The sequence below is a fragment of the Megalobrama amblycephala genome, linkage group LG19 (genome assembly GCF_018812025.1).
Source record: "Megalobrama amblycephala isolate DHTTF-2021 linkage group LG19, ASM1881202v1, whole genome shotgun sequence".
NCBI lineage: Eukaryota > Metazoa > Chordata > Actinopteri > Cypriniformes > Xenocyprididae > Megalobrama > Megalobrama amblycephala.
This window is the reverse complement of record NC_063062.1, coordinates 16,088,744-16,112,234: the sequence shown is the minus strand read 5'-3', so window position 1 is coordinate 16,112,234 and position 23,491 is coordinate 16,088,744.

Here is a 23,491-nt window from a genome sequence, read left to right as displayed (position 1 = left end):
CTCGCTTTGTGTCAAAGTCAAATGCAGTTATATGTGTGGAAATGTGCAAAAACATCATCACATTAGGCTACGTCATCATCAATAGGTTATGAGCGCTCAGTTTTTCCTGTTGTAAAATACGTTTGGCCAAAATCTCAATTTATAAAAGATGTAATACTACTGTATGCACAGGCTATTTAAGGCTATTTGTATGCCATTGGCTATGACTAACTTAGATGGCAAATGCTAGCCCCCTCTTTCTCTCTCTCCGCCGCCGGTCTCAGGCTTCAAATGCATAAAATATGAAACTTTATAGACATACTAGTGTTTCTTTCGTAAAGACAACGACTTGTAGCCTAATTATTCAAACAACAAGATATTTATTTACCGTTGCAAGACGTTCAGCTGCTCTGCTGTGGAACTTCAGTTCACGGCACTCAGGGGGCGGAGTTAAGAGGTTTGACTGACAGTTTGAGCGGAACCAAAACGATTTTGTCACAAGCTCTTTTTAATACCTTTTATTAGGCTAAATATATTTGTAAATCAGTCAGATATGCTTAAAGGGTGACCAATAGCATTGATTTATTGAAGAAAATGAATAAATAAAATAAAACACCTCCAAAAAAGGGCACTTCGGAGTGTAAGGACAAAAAGGGCATGTGATCTGCACAGGTTGAGCCCTACCTGTGCACGTGCCTGGGTGATCTTACATCACATCTCAAATGATCCTGAAATTATTTTCCCTGTAAAAAACACCTGTGGATGGTCATGATATGTTGTTCCATGACTTGCTTTCTTAGTGGAACATAAATGGAGAAATTTAGAAGAATACTCATGCAGCTTTTTTCATACAATAAAGTATACAGGCAGGGGCTGTCAAGCTCCATATACACTCTCAGAAAAAAAATGTACAAAAGCTGTCACTGGGGTGGTACCTTGTCAAAAGGTACACCTTTGTACCTAAAGAGTGCCTAAAAAGATATTAGTACCTCAAAGGTACATATTAGTACCTAAATCAGGGATGGGCAACTGGCGGCCCACAGGCCGCATACGACCTGCAACGTTTTTAAATATGGCCCGCTGGACCAATTTTCAAACATTTGAAAAGCAAATGGAAAGATTGCGTTCAGATTATGATGTTAATGCTAAATCAAACCAGGAGAGGTCACTATTTCCAGCCGATCCCCATATTAATAACAGCGTATGTGCATGCTAATGTCAAAGTCCCTTTAAGACAAGTAATTTCACTCGGCGGCCATCTTTGAAACGCCTCTCGGGCATCCTGGGCATCATGCAGCTCCTATCTCTTTGAATGGGGAAACTTCAGATTCTCCAAAACTGTTCGCCAACCTTACGATTAAATTTCATATTTGAAATCACCAATGAAATCTAACAACAACTGACTCAAAAATTTAGTTTCTAAACGCTCGAATCATGACAAAAAAACGGTATTTTTTTAGGCTGGATCAAGCTAATGCGCAGACCTAAATGCGCGTCTCTTCGTCTGACTGTTTCTATAGAAACCGGTGATTCTAACGGCCGCTGAAGTGACGCGATGACTTTACCAGTCGGCGATTGGCTCTTGGCTTTAGAAGGCAGGACTTATTCCGCCATATTGCGCGTTACACTTTCTCCCATTCAAAACAATACGAGTGACACGTCTTGTGTTATTCTATAGTCTTTGCTAATGTGCACTTTTACTAAAATTAGCAAAAATAATTGAAAAATTGTCAGTCAGGATGATTAACGGATTATCTTTTTCCAAGTTCAAGGGGTCACCCATATGTTTGGAAACGAAATCTGTAATGAAAGATTTGAATATAAATTGCCATTTCACCACTGCACTGCTCACACAATCCACTTTTCAATCCGAACGGTGTGACCCCACAGTGGAAAAGCGGCTAACGAGAAGTATGAAAGATACACATATACCTGTGACGCCACAGTTGCACTTATCTTAAAATCTAAGATAGTTAACAAAAACTTTTTGCCAAATGAATGACAGAAATGTTTGCATAAATGTGTTTTTACATTTTAAAAATAGTATTTTTATTCATGGTAATATGTGGATTATGGTAATACCATGGAACGACAATTTTTTTGAATTAACACTGTCACAGACTGACTGTGACCTAGGACTTTTGTTTTGAAGGGACTGAGCATGGGTATGTGCACACAACAAACTCTTTCCACCATTACCCATACATATTAACTAAATGCCAGCAAACTATACCATCCTTATGTAGTTGTATGTTTGTAGCCCTAATTTTGGTGTTGTGACATCCCATTTATCATCCCAAGTTGTTAGTTTTGATTTTTGTCTGTTAAATGTTGTTATTTAAATGTTTAATGTTCAGTGATGCATGCTGTTCCAATATTGTTACACAGAAAAGAATATACTTTGCACAATAAGTGTTTATTTCATTTCATTTAGTTATCAAGTTAACTTCAATGCATTTCAAACAATTAGACATACCTTCTGGTGCACCTCTCACTTGCCAAACCCGTCCATGTGGAAGGTAGCCATATTTAAGATAACATTTGCTTATGGCAGATTTCTCCATCTGGTTCTGACCTCAACCGTGGATGTAAGTGTTTTCTTATATGTCTTGTCTTTATTGTTTTGAGCAATTTAAACTGTAATAGATGCAAATGATGTATGTTGTAGAGCCGAACTATAATGAAGGTATGATGGTTTTATCTTGTCATCTGCTTGCAACTTATAGGTTTCCCACTAAAATGGTATGTTCCAAATATAGGAGGAGCCAAAGCTTTAAAAGGCAGCCATTTTAGGGGAAGGTAGTGTGGAGAGGTTGAATTGTGCATGTATTTTTTGGGCCTGGACATTGGCATAGCCAAACTAACAGTTGTTTATATATTGTAAATAACTTTGCTTTATTTCTATTTTTTTGTTTGTTTTTTGACTATTGTTACTGTGCACACCTTGGAGAACTATTTTTGCACCTTTGGGATTAAAACCACTCTGAACTGTGCATTTTTGTGCCTTGCTATCTTTTTTTACACCTCTGGCTGCTGGTACATCCTAACAAGCACTTTTTAACTGTTCTCTAATGTTGAGTTGAGAATGTTCTCTAGGCTTGTAATCAAAAATAGGACATTTGTACATTTGTTTGTTGTAAATTTACAATGCAATTGAGATGTTTACATTTGCTGTTGGGGTAATATTGCTTGTCAACTGAAAACAAAGTTTCCCATTTGTATTAGCAAAATTGCACAAGTTTTATATTTAATAAAATCTTTATTTATCTTTAATTGCATTAATTATACATTGATTTCCTTTAATAAAAAGTAAATGGTGGAAAAAGTGTGAGTGCAGATTAGTAATCTGGCCCCTTGGTATGAAGGAGAAAAAATGTTGACCCTCATCACAATCGAAGTTGCCCATCCCTGACCTGGTACATATTAGAACCTTTTTAAAGGGTACCATCCCAGTGACAGCTTTTGTATCATTTTGTTTTCTGAGTGTGTGTTAATAAAAAAAATAAAATAAAAAAAATCTATTAACAAAGTTCATATGACTTCAAGTCTTCTGAAACAAAATATCTTTTTATAAGAAACAAAGCAAAAAAAAACCAATTATATATTCATATTATAGCCAAACTTGCAGCAACAAGATGCATTGCATCAGGTTTGCCAAACATCATTAGACATTTTCTTCACAATATCTACTTTTATTTGTAAAGTCATCAGGTTTGGAATGACATGAGGGTGAGTAGTAAATCAAATCTATTTCTTGAAATCAAAATGAACAATTCCTATTTTTTAATTGAATATTGCAGCATTTACTGTATTATAAAGGTTTCATCCATGCACATTTTGTTTAAATTCATGTGCCTCCTTATCTTTAATAAAAATAGCTTCCCATCTCTTTTGCAGCGACATCTATTCTCTTCTCTGATGACACATTTCACTTGGTGATGTAAGGCTTGGATCCAGCTGTTCAGCCATGGAAACCCATTTCATGAAGCTCTCTACGCACTGTTCTTGAGCTAATCTGAAGGCCACGTGAAGTTTGGAGGTCTGTAGCTATTGACTCTGCAGAAAGTTGACGAGTTCTGCGCACTGTGCACCTTGGCATGTGCTGACCCCGCTCTGTGATTTTATGTGGCCTACCACTTCGTGGCTGAGTTGCTGTTGTTCCCAATTGCTTCCACTTTGTTATGATAACACTAACAGTTGACCGTGGAATATTTAGTAGTGAGGAAAATTCACAAATGGACTTATTGCACAGGTGGCAACCTATCACGGTACCACGCTTGAATTCACTGAGCTCCTGAGAGCGACCCATTCTTTTACGAATGTTTGTAGAAGCAGTCTGCACGCCTAGGTGCTTGATTTTATACACCTGTGGCCATGGAAATGACTGCAACAGAATTCAATGATTTGGAGTGGTGTCCCAATACTTTTGGCAATATATATATAGTATAGAGAAGAAAAGACGATTGCAACTTTCTTTTATTTTTGTTATGAGGTTATGCTGAACCTATAGATGTTGTATATTATTTTTCCACAGATAGACATCTGTCCCATCCCACGTGAAAGATTCAGGGTGTTTAAGAGAATAATGTGTGTATCTGCTTTAAAAACGAGACAAAATCTCAGTTCATTTGACCTGTGAAACACAAAGTCTGAGCATAAAATGGTACTCAGACCTAAGCAGGACTATATTAATATAGAAACTTTACTTTGATATGTTGTGTTTGTAAGTGCATTTATAAAACAAAAAAGGAATAGACATGAGACAACATTTCCCCCATCAGTATTATTTCCGTATTTAGTTTTTGTTGATATTTTATTTAATTTAGACTTTATATTTTCTGTTTTCACTTTAATTAGGGCCCGAGCACCTATGGTGTGAGGACCCTATTGGAATTGTTCAGTCAGTTATTCTTTTTCTCCGAAATTAATCACATTTTTGAGGGCCTAAACATGCTTGAAAATTCATGAAATTTTGCACACGCGTCAGAAGTGGTGAAAATGTACATCTGATATGGGTTTCAAAATTAGGTGTGGCAAAAGGGCTAGATAGCGCCACCTAAAAATTTCAATTAAGCCCCTTCACTCTACGTTTCACGTACAGGTATGAAATTCGGTAGACACATGTAACAGCCCAATACCTACAAAAAAGCCCCTGGGTGCAAACTCTGAAAACCCAACAAGAAGTGAGATATTTTGAGTTTTCTCTGCAAATTTTTTGCAGTTTTTGCCATTTCCAGATGTTGTACTTTAACAAACTTCTCCTAGAGCTTTAATCAGATCAATATCATATTTGGTCTGTCTAATCTTAAGGCTTTTGCGACGTTAAATTGCGAAAATCTTGAGTTTTCGCTGAAGGGCGTGACCGTGGCGGCCTGACAAAGTTTGATGTTTCACCATGAAACAGGAAGTTCTTGTAACTTGTGTATACTATGTCGGATCTGCCCCAAACTTCACATGTTTTATTAGAGTCCTGGCCTGAAGACATCTACATGGCAATATTCAGTTACAGTCATAGCGCCACCTGTGGGCAACAGGAAATGACATGTTTTACACTGTGATTAACTCCTCATAGAGATTTAACCAGAACCACATCATATTTGGTCAGTCTAATCTTGAGGCCTTAGTGATGTTAAATTGCGAAGATCTAGAGTTTTCGTTGAAGGGCATGTCCGTGGTGGCCTGACAAAATCTGATGTTTTGCCATTAAAGAGAGGAAGCTGTTGTAACTCAGGCATACAGTGTCCGATCTGCCCCAAACTTCACATGTGTGATAAGAGACATGGCCTAAAGACATCTACTTGACAATATTCAGTTAGTCATAGCGCCACCTGCTGGCAACAGAAAATGGCATGCTTTGCACTGTAATTCACTCCCAGGAACACATTTCCATATGCCACGAAGTACTAAACATACTACAAACATTTTAAATCATGCAATACTTGAAATCTTGAAATCTTGACTGTATGAAGGACATCATAAATTCTTTGAAGTATCAAGATGTTTTCTTTTCCAAACCCTCTTTCCTTTTTCAAATTTAGACTATTATGTTCTGTGAACTTTTGCTGTACAAACACATTAAGACATTAATTTGTTCTTGTCATTTGATTTTAATTCCAATTAAGTGCATGCACAAACATGTTTATAAAGAAAATTCAGCCCCAGTGGGAAGGAAAAGTGTGAGTGTAGGAAAAAGGCTACATGTATTTTACAGAAGTAATTTGAGAAAAATCAAACTAATAGATGTAAAAAATGAATACATTTTTTTAAAAAAAATCAGCAGAATATCATGTGTAAAGCCACAGTTCAACTCATGTGTAAAGTCACAGTTCAACAAAGCTGACCCAAACGCAAAAGGTGTAACAATTCACAAACCCGATTCCAAAAAAGTTGGGACACTGTACAAATTGTGAATAAAAAAGGAATGCAATAATTTACAAATCTCATAAACTTATATTTTATTCACAATAGAATATAGATAACATATCAAATGTTGAAAGTGAGACATTTTGAAATGTCATGCCAAATATTGGCTCATTCTGGATTTCATGAGAGCTACACATTCCAAAAAAGTTGGGACAGGTAGCAATAAGAGGCTGGAAAAGTTAAATGTACATATAAGGAACAGCTGGAGTACCAATTTGCAAACGTATTAGGTCAATTGGCAACATGATTGGGTATAAAAAGAGCCTCTCAGAGTGGCAGTGTCTCTCAGAAGTCAAGATGGGCAGAGGATCACCAATTCCCCCAATGCTACGGCGAAAAATAGTGGAGCAATATCAGAAAGGAGTTTCTCAGAGAAAAATTCCAAAGAGTTTGAAGTTATCATCATCTGCAGTGCATAATATCATCCAAAGATACAGAGAATCTGGAACAATCTCTGTGCGTAAGGGTCAAGGCCAGAAAACCATACTGGAAGCCCGTGATCTTCGGGCCCTTAGAGGGCACTGCATCACATACAGGAATGCTACTGTAATGGAAATCACAACATGGGCTCAGGAATATTTCCAGAAAACATTGTTGGTGAACACAATCCACCATGCCATTCGCTGTTGCCGGCTAAAACTCTATAGGTCAAAAAAGAAGCCATATCTAAATATGATCCAAAAGCGCAGGCGTTTTCTCTGGGCCAAGGCTCATTCAAAAAAAAAATGAAAAAAGGTGATGCTGAAAGGTATATCCAAGTTCTAGAACAACATATGCTCCCATCCAGATGTTGTCTCTTTCAGGGAAGACCTTGCATTTTCCAACATGACAATACCAGACCACATACTGCATCAATTACAACATCATGGCTGCGTAGAAGAAGGATCCGGGTACTGAAATGGCCAGCCTGCAGTCCAGATCTTTCACCCATAGAAAACATTTGGCCTAAGAAAGTTGAGCAACTAGAAGCCTGTATTAGATAAGAATGGGACAACATTCCTATTCCTAAACTTGAGCAACTTGTCTCTTCAGTCCTCATACATTTGCAGACTGTTATAAAAAGAAGAGGGGATGCCACACAGTGGTAAACATGGCCTTGTCCCAACGTTTTTGAGATGTGCTGATGCCATGGAATTTAAAATCAGCTTATTTTTCCCTTAAAATGATACATTTTCTCAGTTTAAACATTTGATATGTCATCTATGTTGTATATCATCTATGTTATATACCACATCATTGCATTTTGTTTTTAACATTTGATATGTCATCTATGTTGTATATCATCTATGTTATATACCACATCATTGCATTTTGTTTTTAACATTTGATATGTCATCTATGTTGTATATCATCTATGTTATATACCACATCATTGCATTCTGTTTTTATTCACAATTTGTACAGTGTCCCAACTTTTTTGGAATTGGGTTTGTAGTTTTAATGGATATATATATATATATATATATATATATATATATATATATATATATATATATATATATATATATATTATTATTATTATATTTATTTATGTATTTATTCTTTTAAATAATTGATGTGTATTTTGACAGTCTTGACAAACTTGCAAAATTTCATCATCATAATAAAAACTATGGATTTTGTCTTTAAAAATGTTCCTCTTCCAGGTCGAGACAGACCCGAATGCAATAGGAGTCCCTGGAGGTTTGAGATTTATTGTGCTCCATATCAACCTTTCTCACTCGTTGTGACAACTAATGCCATTCCCACACCATACATACCTCAAATTAGCCGAAGCAACTTTTCACTATTTACAGATATGATGAGATGCATGGGTGAGTGATGTATGTACGCAATTTCCCATTAAAAATCATCCCGCCCAGTCTGTAATATAAACACTTATAATAGGCTTACCATAGTGACATGTTTTGGAAGAAGGAATGATGATGAATTGACTCATTATTTAAATTGTTAATTTTGAAAATTAAAAAAAAGAAGTTCCATAGTGTAGCTTTAAATGTTTATTGCTAAAAAAAAAAACCCACACAAATCAGGTTTATAATACATGTCCAAAATTTTCGTAAGAGGGAGACAGAGAGACCAAGTGGGTCATCCAGCCTACAGAGACTCAACCACTCACTGATGGGGGGGATATATCAGGAAGTGTGAACACACACACCCTCAGGCACACACTGACTCACTGGGCTGATGTTCAATGGTTGTGCGTGTGAATTTCAGCATTTCTCTCCGGGGCATCAGGTGTGTGATCAGAGGTAACAGGCTGATTTCTGTACAATGACCTGAACACAAGCTTCACATGTACTGAAGACTCACCTCTGTTCACAAAAAAAAAAAAAAAAAAGTTAACAAGTTTAGGGTTTAGGGTTCATTTCTGTGTAAATGAAATTTGTATACCCATGTTAAAACTGTATAAATAAAAACTATTAATATAATAAAAGAAAAATCAAATAAAACTATTAAAATCATCTTGGTTATGTATGTAACCCTCGTTCCCTGAAGGAGGGAAAGGAGACGTACGTCGGAACTGACCGACGAATTAGGGATCGCTTTGGGAGACCAATCTACATTGAGTGTAAGAAAAACGAGCCAATGCACAATGGCATGCAATAATTGCAATAGCTGCTCTGTGCTGCAGCGCGAGAATTTAATGAACAGCAGGTGCGTCGCATATTTGCTCTTCCGCTGAGGAGCCGAGCTAGTGACTCGGCCATACAGTGGAGGTACAACGACTGTGGTGACAGGATGTATGTCTCCATTCCCTCCTTCAGGGCACCAGGAATACATATGTAACCCAGACATTCACTTTCAGTTGGTCACATTCAACGTACATCAGAACTGACCAACAAATTGGGGATATCTACCAACACGCCACTGTTGCTGGCCCTTCCAGCGCTCTTCTTGAGACTCTTGGTCTGCCCCCAACTGCTGGAGTGGAAGTCAGGGCTCTAAGCAGAGCAGGTCAGTCACTGCTGTTCCGCAAGTCCCACTCAGTGTGACTATTGGATAATGCTGGGAAAGCATGCCCTTAAAGGGAAGGGGATGCTGCGGAGGCCACGTCCTGCCCGTAGGAAGGTGAAATGTGGCGGTTACACATATGGACTAGCTAATTAGGGTAGTACAACATATGGAAGTCTCTGGGGTGGTTCCAGCCAAGTTCTAGGGGGGAAAGAACACCAGCAGAGACAACAGAGTGGGCTCTGTTGAGGGAAAGACACGGGCTAGCCAGACTGGGTAGCCTTACTGTGGAAAAGTATGCATATGGGATCACTGCAGGGATCACTACATATGGACACCCAGCCTAACACAGGTTCCACAATGCATACAAGTGTAGGCCTGGTTTCAGACGCTCTGCCACATCTGACTGCCAGGGGCTGTAGGAGGAGCTCAACAGGGTTAGCCATTTCTGGGGAACTCTACTGGAGTAATTGACATATGTATCCGGCCCAGCGGGTGGGAGTGGCGTTTCAAGCCGACACTTACAACGGGTCCTTTGCTCTACTGGCCACTGGGGGCGACGGGAAGATACTGGCTCTACACAAAGGCTATGGAACCTAGCGAACATGTTAGGTGTCGCCCAGCCCGCAGCTCTACAAATATCTGTCAGCGAGGTGCCTTGAGCCAACACCCAGGACGAAGCAACACTTCTAGTTGAGTATGCTAGCAACCCAAACGGGCAAGGCACGTTTTGGGATTGGTACGCCAATACAATAGTATCCACTATCCAGTGAGCTAACCTCTGCTTGGAGACAGCCTTTCCCTTCTGCTGGCCTCCGTAACAGACAAAGAGCTGGTCTGAGGTCCTGAAGCTTTAAGTTCTGTCCACGTACAGCCGCAGAGCGTGGACGGGACAGAGAAAAGCCAGGGCTGGGTCTGCCTCCTCCAAGGGCAGCGCTTACAGGTTCACTACCTGGTCCCAGAAGGGAGTGGTAGGAACTTTGTGCACATATCCATTCCAAGGTCTCAGGACAACGTGAGAGTTAGCCGGCCTGAATTCTAGGCATGATTTGTTGACTGAAAATGTTTACAGGTCCCCTACCCTCTTGATGGAAGCCAATGCAGTCAGGAGAACTGTCTTTAGTGACAGAATTTTCAACTCAGCTACCTGCAAAGGTTCAAAGGGAGTTCTCTGCAGTGCCATGAGCACCAGAGACAGGTCCCAAGAGGGTACCAAGATAGGACGAGGTGGGTTCAACCTCCTCGCCCCTCTAAAGAACCTGACGACTAGGTCGTGCCTACCAAGAGACTTACCATCAACCGCATCATGATGTGTGGCAATTGCGGCAACATACACTTTCAGGGTGGAGGGAGACAGCCTACGCTCCAAACTCTCTCTTGCAGGAAAGAAAGAACAACTCTGACCAGACATCTTAGGGGGTCTTCCCGGTGGGAAGAACACCATTCAATGAACAGGTTCCACTTCAAAGCATAGAGGCACCTTGTTGAGGGGACTCTAGCGGAAGTGATGGTGTCTACCACTGACTGGGGTAGGTCATCTAGAACCTCCACGTCCCATCCAAGGACCAGACATGAAGTTTCCAGTGGTCTGGATGTAGTTGCCATAAAATGCCCCATCTCTGAGAAAGCAGGTCCTTCCTCAGAGGAATGGGCCAAGAAGGGGCTGTCGTGAGGAGAATAAGTTCCAAGAACCAAGTCTGGTTGGGTCAGTATGGTGCAACTAACAAGACCTGTTCCTCATCCTCTTTGACTTTGCACAGTGTCTATGCAAGAAGGCTCACTGGGGGAAACACATATTTGCGAAGGCCCTGGGGTCAGCTGTTCAGTGTCATGGAGGAGTGAGGAGCCAGAGGAGGTTGACTTGGTGGGCTATTTCTCACTTTGATCCTCAGGTCACCTAGGTTATTAACCGAATTAGGCTTCTTCTGAGCTGGTCCAGAAGAAGGACTAGATCGGGGATTATACGAAGGGGCTCCAGGCTTTTCAAGTCTCGACCTTAACACTGAGATGGTCATGTTCCCGCAGTGAGAACATGTACCATCCATGAGTGCCACCTCAGCGTGTGCAAGGCCCAAACACGTGAGGCAGTAATCCTGACCATCACCGGGGGCCAGGTAGCGACCGCATCCAGTAGCACACGGTCTGAATGACATCTTGAAAAAGATGCAGGGTCAAACTGTGTGTGCTCTTTTAGGAATTTGCTCTCTACTGGTGCTGAAACACACAGTGAAATGTCCGTGGCTACACAACAGTACAAAAACTGAAAAAAATATATATAATTTAAGGCGAATAATAAATATTAAAAAACAACCAAAATGACAACATATTTCAAAATATGATTAAATCAATCAAATATGAATTGTTCTTCCCTCACATTTAAAACGTTTAAAAATATTTTGATGGTTTAATCAAAATAGGGTCATTAAAAACAAATATCCCCACCGGACATCACTTTTGGCCACTACTGTAGATGCAACAAAGAATGTACCACAATGGAATCAATATTAATCAATTCAGTATGTGAACAGAAAAAGAATAAAGACCAAACAGAATTGAGTATGCAATGACATCAAGGCTGTAATTTAATTATTCAATCATGCAAGTCTATGGAAGATTTTTTATGTAATCTTAAAATTCTTAAAGTTTACAAAAACAAAAATATAGCACACTTAAGACTGAAATGATCTATTAATAGAGCATGAATAAAGACTTTCTAGACTTTCTTTTTACTGTCTTCAGCAGTAACCGCAGGGAATTATATTTTATTAAAATATAAGCTTGTTCTTGAACCTCCACAACCTTTAACAGAAGACATGAGGGATTATTTATTTAAAAGAAAAAACAAACTAACAAACAAGCAAACAGTGGACAGAATCTCACAATAAACATGGATTACCTCTTTTCTATATGGCCCTACACTGCTCAGATAAAACACAAGGACAGAGTGGAATCACCAGAACCTCCCTTAGGTCCTGGGGAGCCCAATGCGCCTTTATATTGGCATCAAGGTTAACAGTATCCCTGGATAAGTCCAGCAGGAGCAGGACAAATAACCCTATTACAGTACAGTGGGAGACTGACACCAGGACACAAGCAGCACATTCTCCTCCTGAGCTTAGAGATTAGCTGAAGCATTTTCTCTCTCCAAGACTCCAGAAAAAAACATCGGCTGTCAATTAACAGAAAAAACGAATGAAGGATCAGTAGAAATTTAAGCAGAAGTGCAGCAAGTCTGCAATTCATTTCGCATTATTGACAGACGGAATGACAAAACTAGATTGCCACATTCTCCTGAAGAAAATGCAAATGATATTTAATCATGCAAAAGCCAGCTCCACACTAGGTTTGGGGGTTACCAGGGCATTCCAATGCGGTTGCTATGGGTTGTGGGTAGTCACCAAGGTGCTGCTATGTGGTTGCTAGGGTGTTCTGTGTCGTTATTTCAGTTAATTTCCAAGGCAATGAAACAGACAAGTTTGCTTATTTCATTAATTGAGTTATTTTTTATGATTTTTTTTTTTTTTATGTTCTACAGTAAATAAAAAGCATAGAAATGGGAAGGACATGAGTAAATAAAAAAAAAAAAAAAAACATGAGTAAGTGATGATAGAATTGTTTTCAGGTAAACAATCGCTTTAAGCTGTGGAATTGAGTTTATGTGCTTTTGCCATTTTTATTATTTTTTAAATAGAATTAATGAATAGAATTTATTTTCATTTCAGTTTTGGTTTTGTTTCATTTAGTAATTTTAGTACTTCAACTTAAAAAACATATTTCAGTTAGTTTCCAAGGCAGCATTTCTACATTTTATTTAAAGCCTGAGGGGACTTTAGTAATTGTGATGCTTGCCTTGGCAAACAGCACTAAAACATTTCAGAAAAAAAAAAAAAAAAAACATTTTAGAGGTATTCTGTCTCGACAGGTAGTCCATCTGCTGAACTAAGATGCGCGCTTGTAACTGTCCTTTAAGTCTTCACAATTCAGGAGCCCAAATAAAGTATTTTTGTCTGGGGAAGTCTTGCCTCATTTTCTCACCTATCCTCTCTGAGAGATTTATTTTTGTTTTAAAAACAGATGGCAGAAGCTTTTGGGTGTAAACATTAAAGAGTAGCAGGTGGCCTTGAGTCTCAAAAAGACATATTCAACCTCTACTGCAGGTAAATGTATGCAGATGCAATATGCATATAAGTGCTGATCCAATAAATTATTCATAACAATAAAAATGAACATCTTAAACACCCTGTGGGACACATGCATTACGGCACGCAGGTGTGAAGGTTTCGTTTGTTCATATTTGGTCCCTCATGCATATAATGCAAAGAAAATACTTATTTTTACTATAAACAGAACAATGAGTTTGGCATGTGCAATCAAACTCTGGTACTACCTTTCAATAGGGACATGAAAATGTGGCCTCCAAGAGAACGTACAAACTATAAAAAATAAAACAAAAATAAAATGTTGATATTAATAAATAAAACAAAGATCATTGGTGCATGTTTTACAAGAAGACACTATTTCAGTATTTCTACATTAAAATTCCACATTTAATTTTGTTACTTGCCTTTCATTGTAATTATTTGTGAAATTTATTCAGAATTTCTAAATGAAAATTGTTTCAAAGTAAATCTTTAAATCGTTAGTTCACCCAAAAATGAAAATTCTGTCATTAATTACTCACCCTCATGTTGTTCCACACCTGTAAGACCTTCGTTTGTCTTCGGAACACAAATTAAGATATTTGTGATGAAATCCGAGGGTATCTGAACCACACACAGGCAGCAAGGACATTGCACCTTTTGAGGTCCAGAAAGGTAGTAAAAACATTGTTAAAATAGGCAACCCTTTAAGATATTTGAAGATAACTTGTAGTAAAGGAACCATTGTAATTGAAAGCAAATTACTTTATAATTGCTCATTTTTACATTTAGTAATTTAAACAAACTCTTATCATGCTCCAAGCATGAATGTTTCCTCAAATCATGTGTGTTGTTGAGGAGAGCATGCCGTTACTTTACTAAGTGATCAGTCGCACTATTTTCACTTGCTGGACAAACAACAAAAAAAAACAGACGCACATTGAAGGAGGAACCTGAGCGTGTTAATCCGTCTCTCACTCCACGCCAGACAGCTGCCATAAGACCAGATCATCCCGCGGTGGACTGTTCTACATTCAGACAAGTGATAAGCTGCACTCCACTGATCAGGAACTGACATCAGCCAGGTGAGGCCACTTCTGAGATCTGCAGGGGCAGGAGATCAATTTCAGTGCAAAAACTAAATTATGCTATTTGGTGGCTCATTTTGGTTTTGGACAACAAGCGATAACAGAGACAAGCAATTATTTTTACAATAATGACAATATCTCTGCTTCAAAATCTAGAAAGCTGCCAATCACAACAGCATGTTACAGCATTTAAGACATCCACACTCCTGACTGTTTCAAAAGCAGGAAGTTTAATTATAAATTATCTCATTTTGGTCAAATTCTAAATCCTTCACTGACAAAACAATCCCAGAATGCCCTGCGACATGCTCAATAAAAAAGTTAATTCAAGAGTAATAATGATTAAAAATATTTTTATGACAATAATTCAATCAAAGTAACTGTCAATCAAGTAATTATTATTAAATACCCCTGTATTGCAATTGTACAGTATTTGTTTAGCATTTAAATAAAAATGATTCTGAGTTTGCAGTATATTTTCCACATTATTAGTTGCACTGCCATTTGTAACTTGAATGTGCGAGTGTTCTGGTGCCATTCGCTTCCATTTATTTTAGCTGTACAAAACAATCCATTATGCTGTTTTATAATAAGTATTTGTTATTATAATATTATTATTATTTTTTTAATCATAATCCTGAACACACTGGTTTGTAGCACAAATAGTTATACCTTTTACTGCACGTATTCTTCTTTACCTATAGCGATTAATAAATCAGGAGTCTCGAACATTCAAAGAAAATAGATTACTTTCACTTTGCAAAATTAGTGGGGTGTTTTAGTACATGTTTGGGGAAACCTGTTTGGAAAGTGTTATTTTTTAGTAGAGGGAAGTTCGGATCATTTTAGTGACTCTGATCTTTGAATCTTGTTCAGCAAAATGAACAAATCTTGTTTCAAGTCATTTCGTTCATTTCAGCAGAATATAATTAAAATGTTACATGTTAAATTCCCTAACACAAACTACTTATGCAAACATTGATCACATTTGGAATAAAAAATAAATTATAGGCTAATGCAGCCATGAAGGCCAAATTATGAGTAATAAATGATTAATTAATTGCTTAGCAGGGTCTTAAGGCTATACAGTCTGTTGTTCACATCTGTTCCCCAGAAAGATTAGTTCACCTCTCGTGTTTTCGGGTTTGAGTCGTTAGTTCTGGTCAGTTTCTGAACTGGGCTGTGACCTCCCCATATGCAATGCACATAGTCCTTCGTTCTTTTGTCACGTGAACACTTTTTGGCACAGTGTCTCGTAACAAATACATTACACTCGTATTACTATTGACTGTATGTTGTATTATATTTAGGAATTATCATAACTATCAAAAGATATGTGCAATAAACATTTATGTTATGCCACTATGTCCCTTCTGACCAATATTTTTATACAAATATTAGACCAATATGTCCAGTCTTCATAGGAAAATCAATTATTATACTAGCTAAAAACTATTCAGCTAAAAAAACTAACTACGATGTTGCGCATGCGCAGTCAACACAAAATGAACGAATCACTCTCTGAGACAACTCGTTGTTCCCGAGTCATATTAAAGCTGCAGTAGGGAGTTTTTAGAAAACGTTGACTTAGCCTGAGAATTTGAACAAGCACAACTCACAGGTCACTCCCCCTTGCTCTCTGCTGCGCTACAGCCCTCCCTCCACAGCTCCTCCCCCATCACAACGGAGCCTGCCGTGAACGCGCAGGCTAGTAAGCAAGCAGGACTGATGACGGCGGATAAACAGTTATAGCACATTCACTGGTACAGACGAAACATCAACAATATGATTTACATTGACTATGGCCTTCCCATACTTTGACTACAAACTTGGTCCTCAAAACATTACGTATTTTGCAATACATGTAATGTAACTATATGACGCACAGTATATGCACTATTTCTATAAGAAATAAATAGCTATAATATAACGGTAACTAATGTTACAGTATGCAAATAACTGGCTTCTCCGGTTATCTCTGTATGTATATTTTAGCCAAGAATAAAACAAAATTTGTTATTAAACCACTCTGCCTCTTTTCGTTTTATTTAAAGAAACAAACAAAAACATATTAATAGCCTCAGGCAACGAGTGATTAATTATCTGCAATGTCTGCTTATATTTATAACAAAACGAAATATTAAACAACCCTGCCTCTTTTCGTTTACATTTCAAACATATTAAATGTAATACTATTTGTGCATACTCTGATTATCTTCACTGTAATGAAATGAAATAGGCTTTAACATAAAACACAACCTTCTCTTTTTGTTAAATGTCAGTTTTAATGTTCAATAATAGCCATTATAAAAGGTATAAAAATATACAATAAGAAATAAAGCAAACAATTCAGTCAAGCGTACAAAATCAGCGCTTTAGTATGATACAAAAGTTAAATAGCCATATATAAATTTATGAAACGTCACGTTGCCCTCAGCCAAAACGGAGCCAGCGGCAAACGTCAGAAGGATTAGCCGAGGTAAGGCTGCTCTCGGCTGGGTACATGAGCGCTGAGAGTCCGGTGATCGCCTGGATCTCAAAACTCCGACAACGTCAGATCAAATTTTTAGAAAGGCGCTATCTTTATCAATGAACCACAAATTTGAGCTTTAAACCAGCACATTCTCGCCTGAAAATAATCTTAAAACTGCATATCATGACTTAATAGAGCCCGATCACACGAAAATGCGTATCAATAGTACGAGTTTGTAATCTCGTAGAATATATACGCCAAAATGAGTTTTTCGCGTGCATATGATACGCACTTTATGGGGTATTATACGTACGAAACTGGATTGTTTGTCCGTCATAAGCAAAGCTGCTGCACACTGGTAATCTTGAATTTGAATGCCTGTACACGCTGTGCACTATGGCTGTGCATGACAGGAGTGTGATCAGCGCGCACACGAGCTTGATTGACACTGCTAAGACACTCCTCCTGACTCTGATTGGTTGGTTCTTACCGGGAGCGGTGTATTTTTACAAATGGCAATAGGACCACTGGGAGGAGCCAGAGGAGCTTGATTTTTTCACAGATTATCTGTCTCATATTCTACTGTCAGGACATAATAACAGGTTTAACAAATATATAAAAAATACATTTTTACAAAAGTTACCTACTGCAGCTTTAAAGATTTGTTCAAAATGAATGAATCGTTCATGAACGGCACATCATTATTTTTGCAATTGCATTTGGTGAAAAGAGTGATGCAGAAATTACGCATTTCACTTTTAAATACATATATGCTTGCAATGAAGATAAACACAACAAAGATTGATAATTATTCACTGCAGAGAGAATTGGAAATTAAATAGATTTTTTTGAAGGTTAATATAACAATTGAATACATTTCAATGTATCACCTGAAGAGTTTGTTTACTTAAGATCAACAAACAATTTTGAGACTTGCCACTTGATGTCCAATGAAAATCATGGGTTCTGCAGCAAATCAATTTGAAGACTCTTTCTCTCTGCCTTTTTATTACAAAAGTCCATTTTAAGCACCAAGAGGAGTGTCTGTGCCCTCATTCACAGCAGGAGATCACCTCCAGGAGCAAATACACACAGTATCAGAGAGAGAAAGATGGCAAGAGATCAAAACATGGCTGCCGTCAGTCTAACCTTCCTCTCGACTCAAATACCTCTTACTCCTGCTGATACTTCTTAAAAGAGCAAAGTTTTGTTCAGCAAGCAGAGGAGACATCTCACTGTAACAACATTCACTTTTAATTGTCAAGAAGAGTCATTCCCTTAACTCAAACTGTTCCCTGTAGGAAATGCGCAGGACATGCCAGCAGATGTGAGTCGCATGCAGCTCTTAGAATAATCGCTCTTCTGTGTGTCTCTCTGAGGAATATCTGCTATAACTGTTCTCCTCAAACACCAGCTATGATGCATTTTAGTAAATTAGTTAGTTATAAAGCACAGTCTTAGTCTGGAGCTAAGCCATGTAAACATTTGTAAACAAAGACTAAAATTTTTAACTCTATTCTAAATTTAACCGGTAGCCAGCACAGAGACGTCAAGATGGGAGTAATGCGATCAATTTTTTTGCTACCGGTCAACAGCCTAGTAGCAGCATTCTGAACAAATTGTAAACTCCCAATAGATGAACTATTAGCTCCATAATTAAGTGAATTACAATAGTCAAGACGTGGTAATGAATGTGTGGATAGCTGTTTCGAAATTCTTAAGGGAGAGAAAAGTTTTAACTTTTGCAAGGTGGCGTAGATGGAAAAAGATTTGATTTGATGACAGAATTAATCTGTTTATCAAACCGAAGTCCCGAGTCAATTAGAACACCAAGGTTTTTAGCGCATGGAGTAACATGACAACTTAAAAAGCCTAGATCCAGATCACCACAATCATAAAAGTCACTCCAAAAATTACAACTTCAGTTTTTTTCTCAATTAAGGCCAACATTTTTTGCGAAAGCCATGATTTCAGATTCCGTAGGCATGCTATCAAAACCTCAATAGAACATGAATCGTTGCGTTTAAGTGGGAGATACAGCTGGGTGTCGTCGGCATATAAATGAAATGATACTCCATGTTTAGAAAACAGGGATCCCAGTGGTAGCATGTATAAAGAGAAAAGTGTAGGAGCAAGGATAGATCTCCGTGGAACACCACAGGAGAGGTGTACTACTGAAGAAGTATGTATTGAAAAACATACAGAAAACTTCCTATCGGTTAAATATAACCAAAACCATTTTAGAACAATACCCTGAATGCCTACATAACTTTCCAGTCTAGAAATTGAAATGTTATGATCAACCATATCAAATGCTGAACTGAGATCTAAAAAGGACCAAAGCAACAGCATTCCCATTATCAGTAGACAGCATATCGTTTGTTACTTTCAATAACGCTGATACAGTACTATGTAATTTTTATAACCTGACTGAAAATTTTCGTATACTGAATTTGAACTTAGAAAAGACTGTAGTTGAGCGAGTAACACCTTTTCTAAATTTTTTTAAATAAACAGGAGATTGGAAATCGGTCTAAAATGACTTAGCATGGAAACATCAAGATTGGGTTTCTTCAGAAAAGGAGTGACGGAAGCATGTTTTAGACAGTCAGTACTCAGACAGATATTGATAAAAAACAGAAGATCAGACACTACGATATCTACAATTTGCTTTAAAAAACGTGAAGGAATAAAATCATAATGACAGGAGGTGGGTTTTAAATGTGCAATAATATCTTTAAAGGTTTGTAATGTGATCAAACACACTCCAGGTGACTGTTACGGTACTGGTGTAGTAGAGATGAAGCATACACGGAAATCCACTATGCAGGGTACTTTAATCAAACAAAGGAGAGATTCACACACAATACACGTTAGGTTAACAATAGGACAGACAAGGAGTGAAGGGAGTGAGTCCATAATAAAGGGTGTGCTGATGATGAAGTCCAGGTGCAGGTGATGAGTGCTGATGGAGAGATGACGAGGGAAGTGAGTGCAGGTGTGGAGACAAGAGGATCATGGGAGATGGAGTCCAGGAGACGAGGGAACTGTGACAGTACCAGGGGGGTGGGCGCCCTGAAGACCTCACGCAGGTGCAGGGAGAGGAGCGGACAGACACTGAGATCTCCAGGGCGGATCAGAGGTCGTGGACGACCATGGCGGGTCGGGAGCCGAAGGCAGCCATGGCGGGTCAGAGGTCATGGACGACCATGGTGGGTCGGGGGCCGAAGGCGGCCATGGCGGGTCAGAGGTCATGGACGACCATGGTGGGTCGGGGGCCGAAGGCGGCCATGGCGGGTCAGAGGCCGAGGGCAGCCATGGCAGGTCTGGAGACGTGGGCTGCCATGGCGGGTCCGGAGATGTGGCAGGCCATGGCGGTGTTTGAGACCCACCCACATGTGTAGCGCCCACATGTACCCCACCCATGGGTACCTGGCCTCCCCCAAAAAAAACATTTCAGGAGGTTTAGGGAAGTCTTGAAGGGTCCGTGGCAAGGAGTGGGCTTGCGGACTAGAGTGAGCTCGGCAGCGGCTGGCTCGGCGGCGGCTGGAGCAGCTGGCTCGGAGAGGGCTGTAGCTGCTGGCTTGGAGAGGGCTGGAGCTACTGGCTCGGAGAGGGCTGGCTCAGTCAAAAAGTCTATTAGCCACCCAGCATTCTCTGGCGGCCCATGAAAGGCTGGAGCGGATTCTTGGGATGCTGGAGCGGATTCTGGGAAGGTTGGTGCTGGCTCGAAGAAGGCTGGAGCGGGCTCAGTGAAGGTTGGGACTGCTGGGTCAGCCCTAAAATCAATTAACCATTCCTCCTCTTGGAAGGCTGGAGCGTGCTCGGTGATAGCTGGGGCGTGCTCGGCGAAAGCTGGAGCGGGCTCGTAGGAGATTGGAGCGGGCTCGGCCGAGAGTGGAGAGGGCTCAGAGGAGGCTGGAGACTGGAGAGGGCTCAGAGGAGGCTGGAGAGAGCTTTGCAGAGACTTGAGCGGGTTCGGTGCAGGCAGGAGCAAAGGCAGGCTTCTTTGGCTGTCTAGACTGGCTCGGCGGCGGCTGGAGCGGCTGGCTCGGAGAGGGCTGGAGCTGCTGGCTCGGAGAGGGCTGGCTCAGTCAAAAAGTCTATTAGCCACCCAGCATTCTCTGGTGGCCCATGAAAGGCTGGAGCGGATTCTAGGGATGCTGGAGCGGATTCTGGGAAGGTTGGTGCTGGCTTGAAGAAGGCTGGAGCGGGCTCAGTGAAGGTTGGGACTGCTGGGTCAGCCCTAAAATCAATTAACCATTCCTCCTCTTGGAAGGCTGGAGCATGCTCGGTGATGGCTGGGGCGTGCTCGGCGAAAGCTGGAGCGGGCTCGTAGGAGATTGGAGCGGGCTCGGCCGAGACTGGAGAGGGCTCAGAGGAGGCTGGAGAGAGCTTTGCAGAGACTTGAGCGGGTTCGGTGCAGGCAGGAGCAAAGGCAGGCTTCTTTGGCTGTCTAGACTTCCTCCTCTTGGGTGGCTTGGGTTGAGGGTTAGGCTGGATCCCTGATGCACACCCACTGGAGCGATAGGTGGAGGAAGTTGGTGGCTGGTGAGCTGGCCTGGCCACCATTGTTTCTGAGGGAGCTGGACGAGGGGAACACGACTGCCTGTGAACCTCTTCAATTTCAAATTCAGAACCATTAAGGAATAGAACCAGATTAATAGATTCGACAAGGGAATAGAGGCATTCAGGTTCACAGAAGCGAATCGTATTCTCGTCCAGACCCCTCAGAAAACAGGAATTTAGGAATGTAGCGAATATCACAGATTTATGATCAGAAAAGCCAGTGTCATTAATCTCCAAGTTTGTGATAGAAAGACCATGTGAGAAAACCAGATCCGACCTTGATTATGCATCGGACCTCCAACCCATTGAGAGAAACTGAAAGAGTCCATTAGATTGCAGAAGTCCTTGGATAACGGTTTACCAAGGCAACAAACAAGAATGTTAAAATCACTCAAAAAAATCATTTCATACTTTGTTGCAACATTCCCAATAAACTCAAACTGCAAATTAATTAAAAATAAACATTGTTAGACTGTGGAGGTCAATAGACAACTACTTACACGTATTCGTACCGAACCATTTCGGTACAGGGCTTTCTGTACGGTGCATGTGTGTACCGAAGCATTATTGCAACATTGTAGCCTAACCACCAATAATCGCAATAAGCTCTGTGTTTTGTTACTTTCGTCCTAACCTCTTTCTCCAACCCCTAAACCTAACCCTATCCATAACTTATCCCTAAAATCAGAGGGAAGTTGATAGTTGAATAACACTGTTGTGGAAGCACCTAACCCAGGTTGTAAGCCTAAACTTGACATAAATGGTAAACTTGTCCCTCAAATCTGATTGGTTGAATGGAATGTTGTTCCAGGATCAACAAAGGTGTTGATCCAGGAACATGTTGTACTTGGTGAAATAACGTTCACTGTTGAAAAGATACAGTACAACTTACTGAAATGGTCATATCTCTTGTAATCATTCAATCAGCGTTTCAACTGCAGAAAGACATCAAGGAAAGCTTATAAACAATATGTCGTAGCATTTACTTCAGAAAAGCCATTCAGTGTCCTCCACAGCTTGTTAGTTCACCAGAGAAATGAACGCTTTCGCTTAATATATGCACTGTATTAGCCTATATATTCATTATATTTTACTTTAACTTTTAGTGATGTCTTGATTATTTAATGTATGTTTATATAAATCGGTCGTGAAAATGACAACCACTGTGTAGAAATGATTATATTTCAACAACGAATTGGAATAAAAACATTTAGAAGTTAATGCAAAAACTGCCTTAGGTGCAGCTTACATATTTGCATACAATTTGTTATTTGAGTCTTGATTATTATATCTAAAAATAAAAAGCAATTGAATTTAGGATAATAGTTTGAGCTCAGTTGTTAACCTTAAACCTTTAATATTATAGTAGCATAATATTCAAGTAAGGGCTTCCTACATAGTTTATAGCATTAGCAAATATAATTTTTTATCCTTAAACATTTAGTTATAATTTAATTTAATATATTTAAAGACAAAAACACAATTTGTTCAGTAAACCACTGTTTAATAAAAAAAAGCAATTTTATGTTTAGTTTTCTCCCCACCTGCTGTACCGAAAAACGTAGCGAACCATGACTTCAAAACCGAGCAATGTACCAAACCGTGAGTTTTGTGTACTGTTACACCCCTAACAACTACACAACCTCAAAACTCTTATAGGGATCTGTAGGAATAGCGCGACAATGAAAGCTATTTTTAAAAACAGCTGCCAGTTTAGCTGGCACAAAAGCTGTGGATGCACTCGACTCTGACGAAGCCGGGGAAGAGGGCACAGCATAGGCACATCAAAAGAGCTAGGGACGATAGGCCGAATCCAACGGTGGCGGTAGCAGCAATCAGAAATATCCAGTCCGGCTATTTGTCTG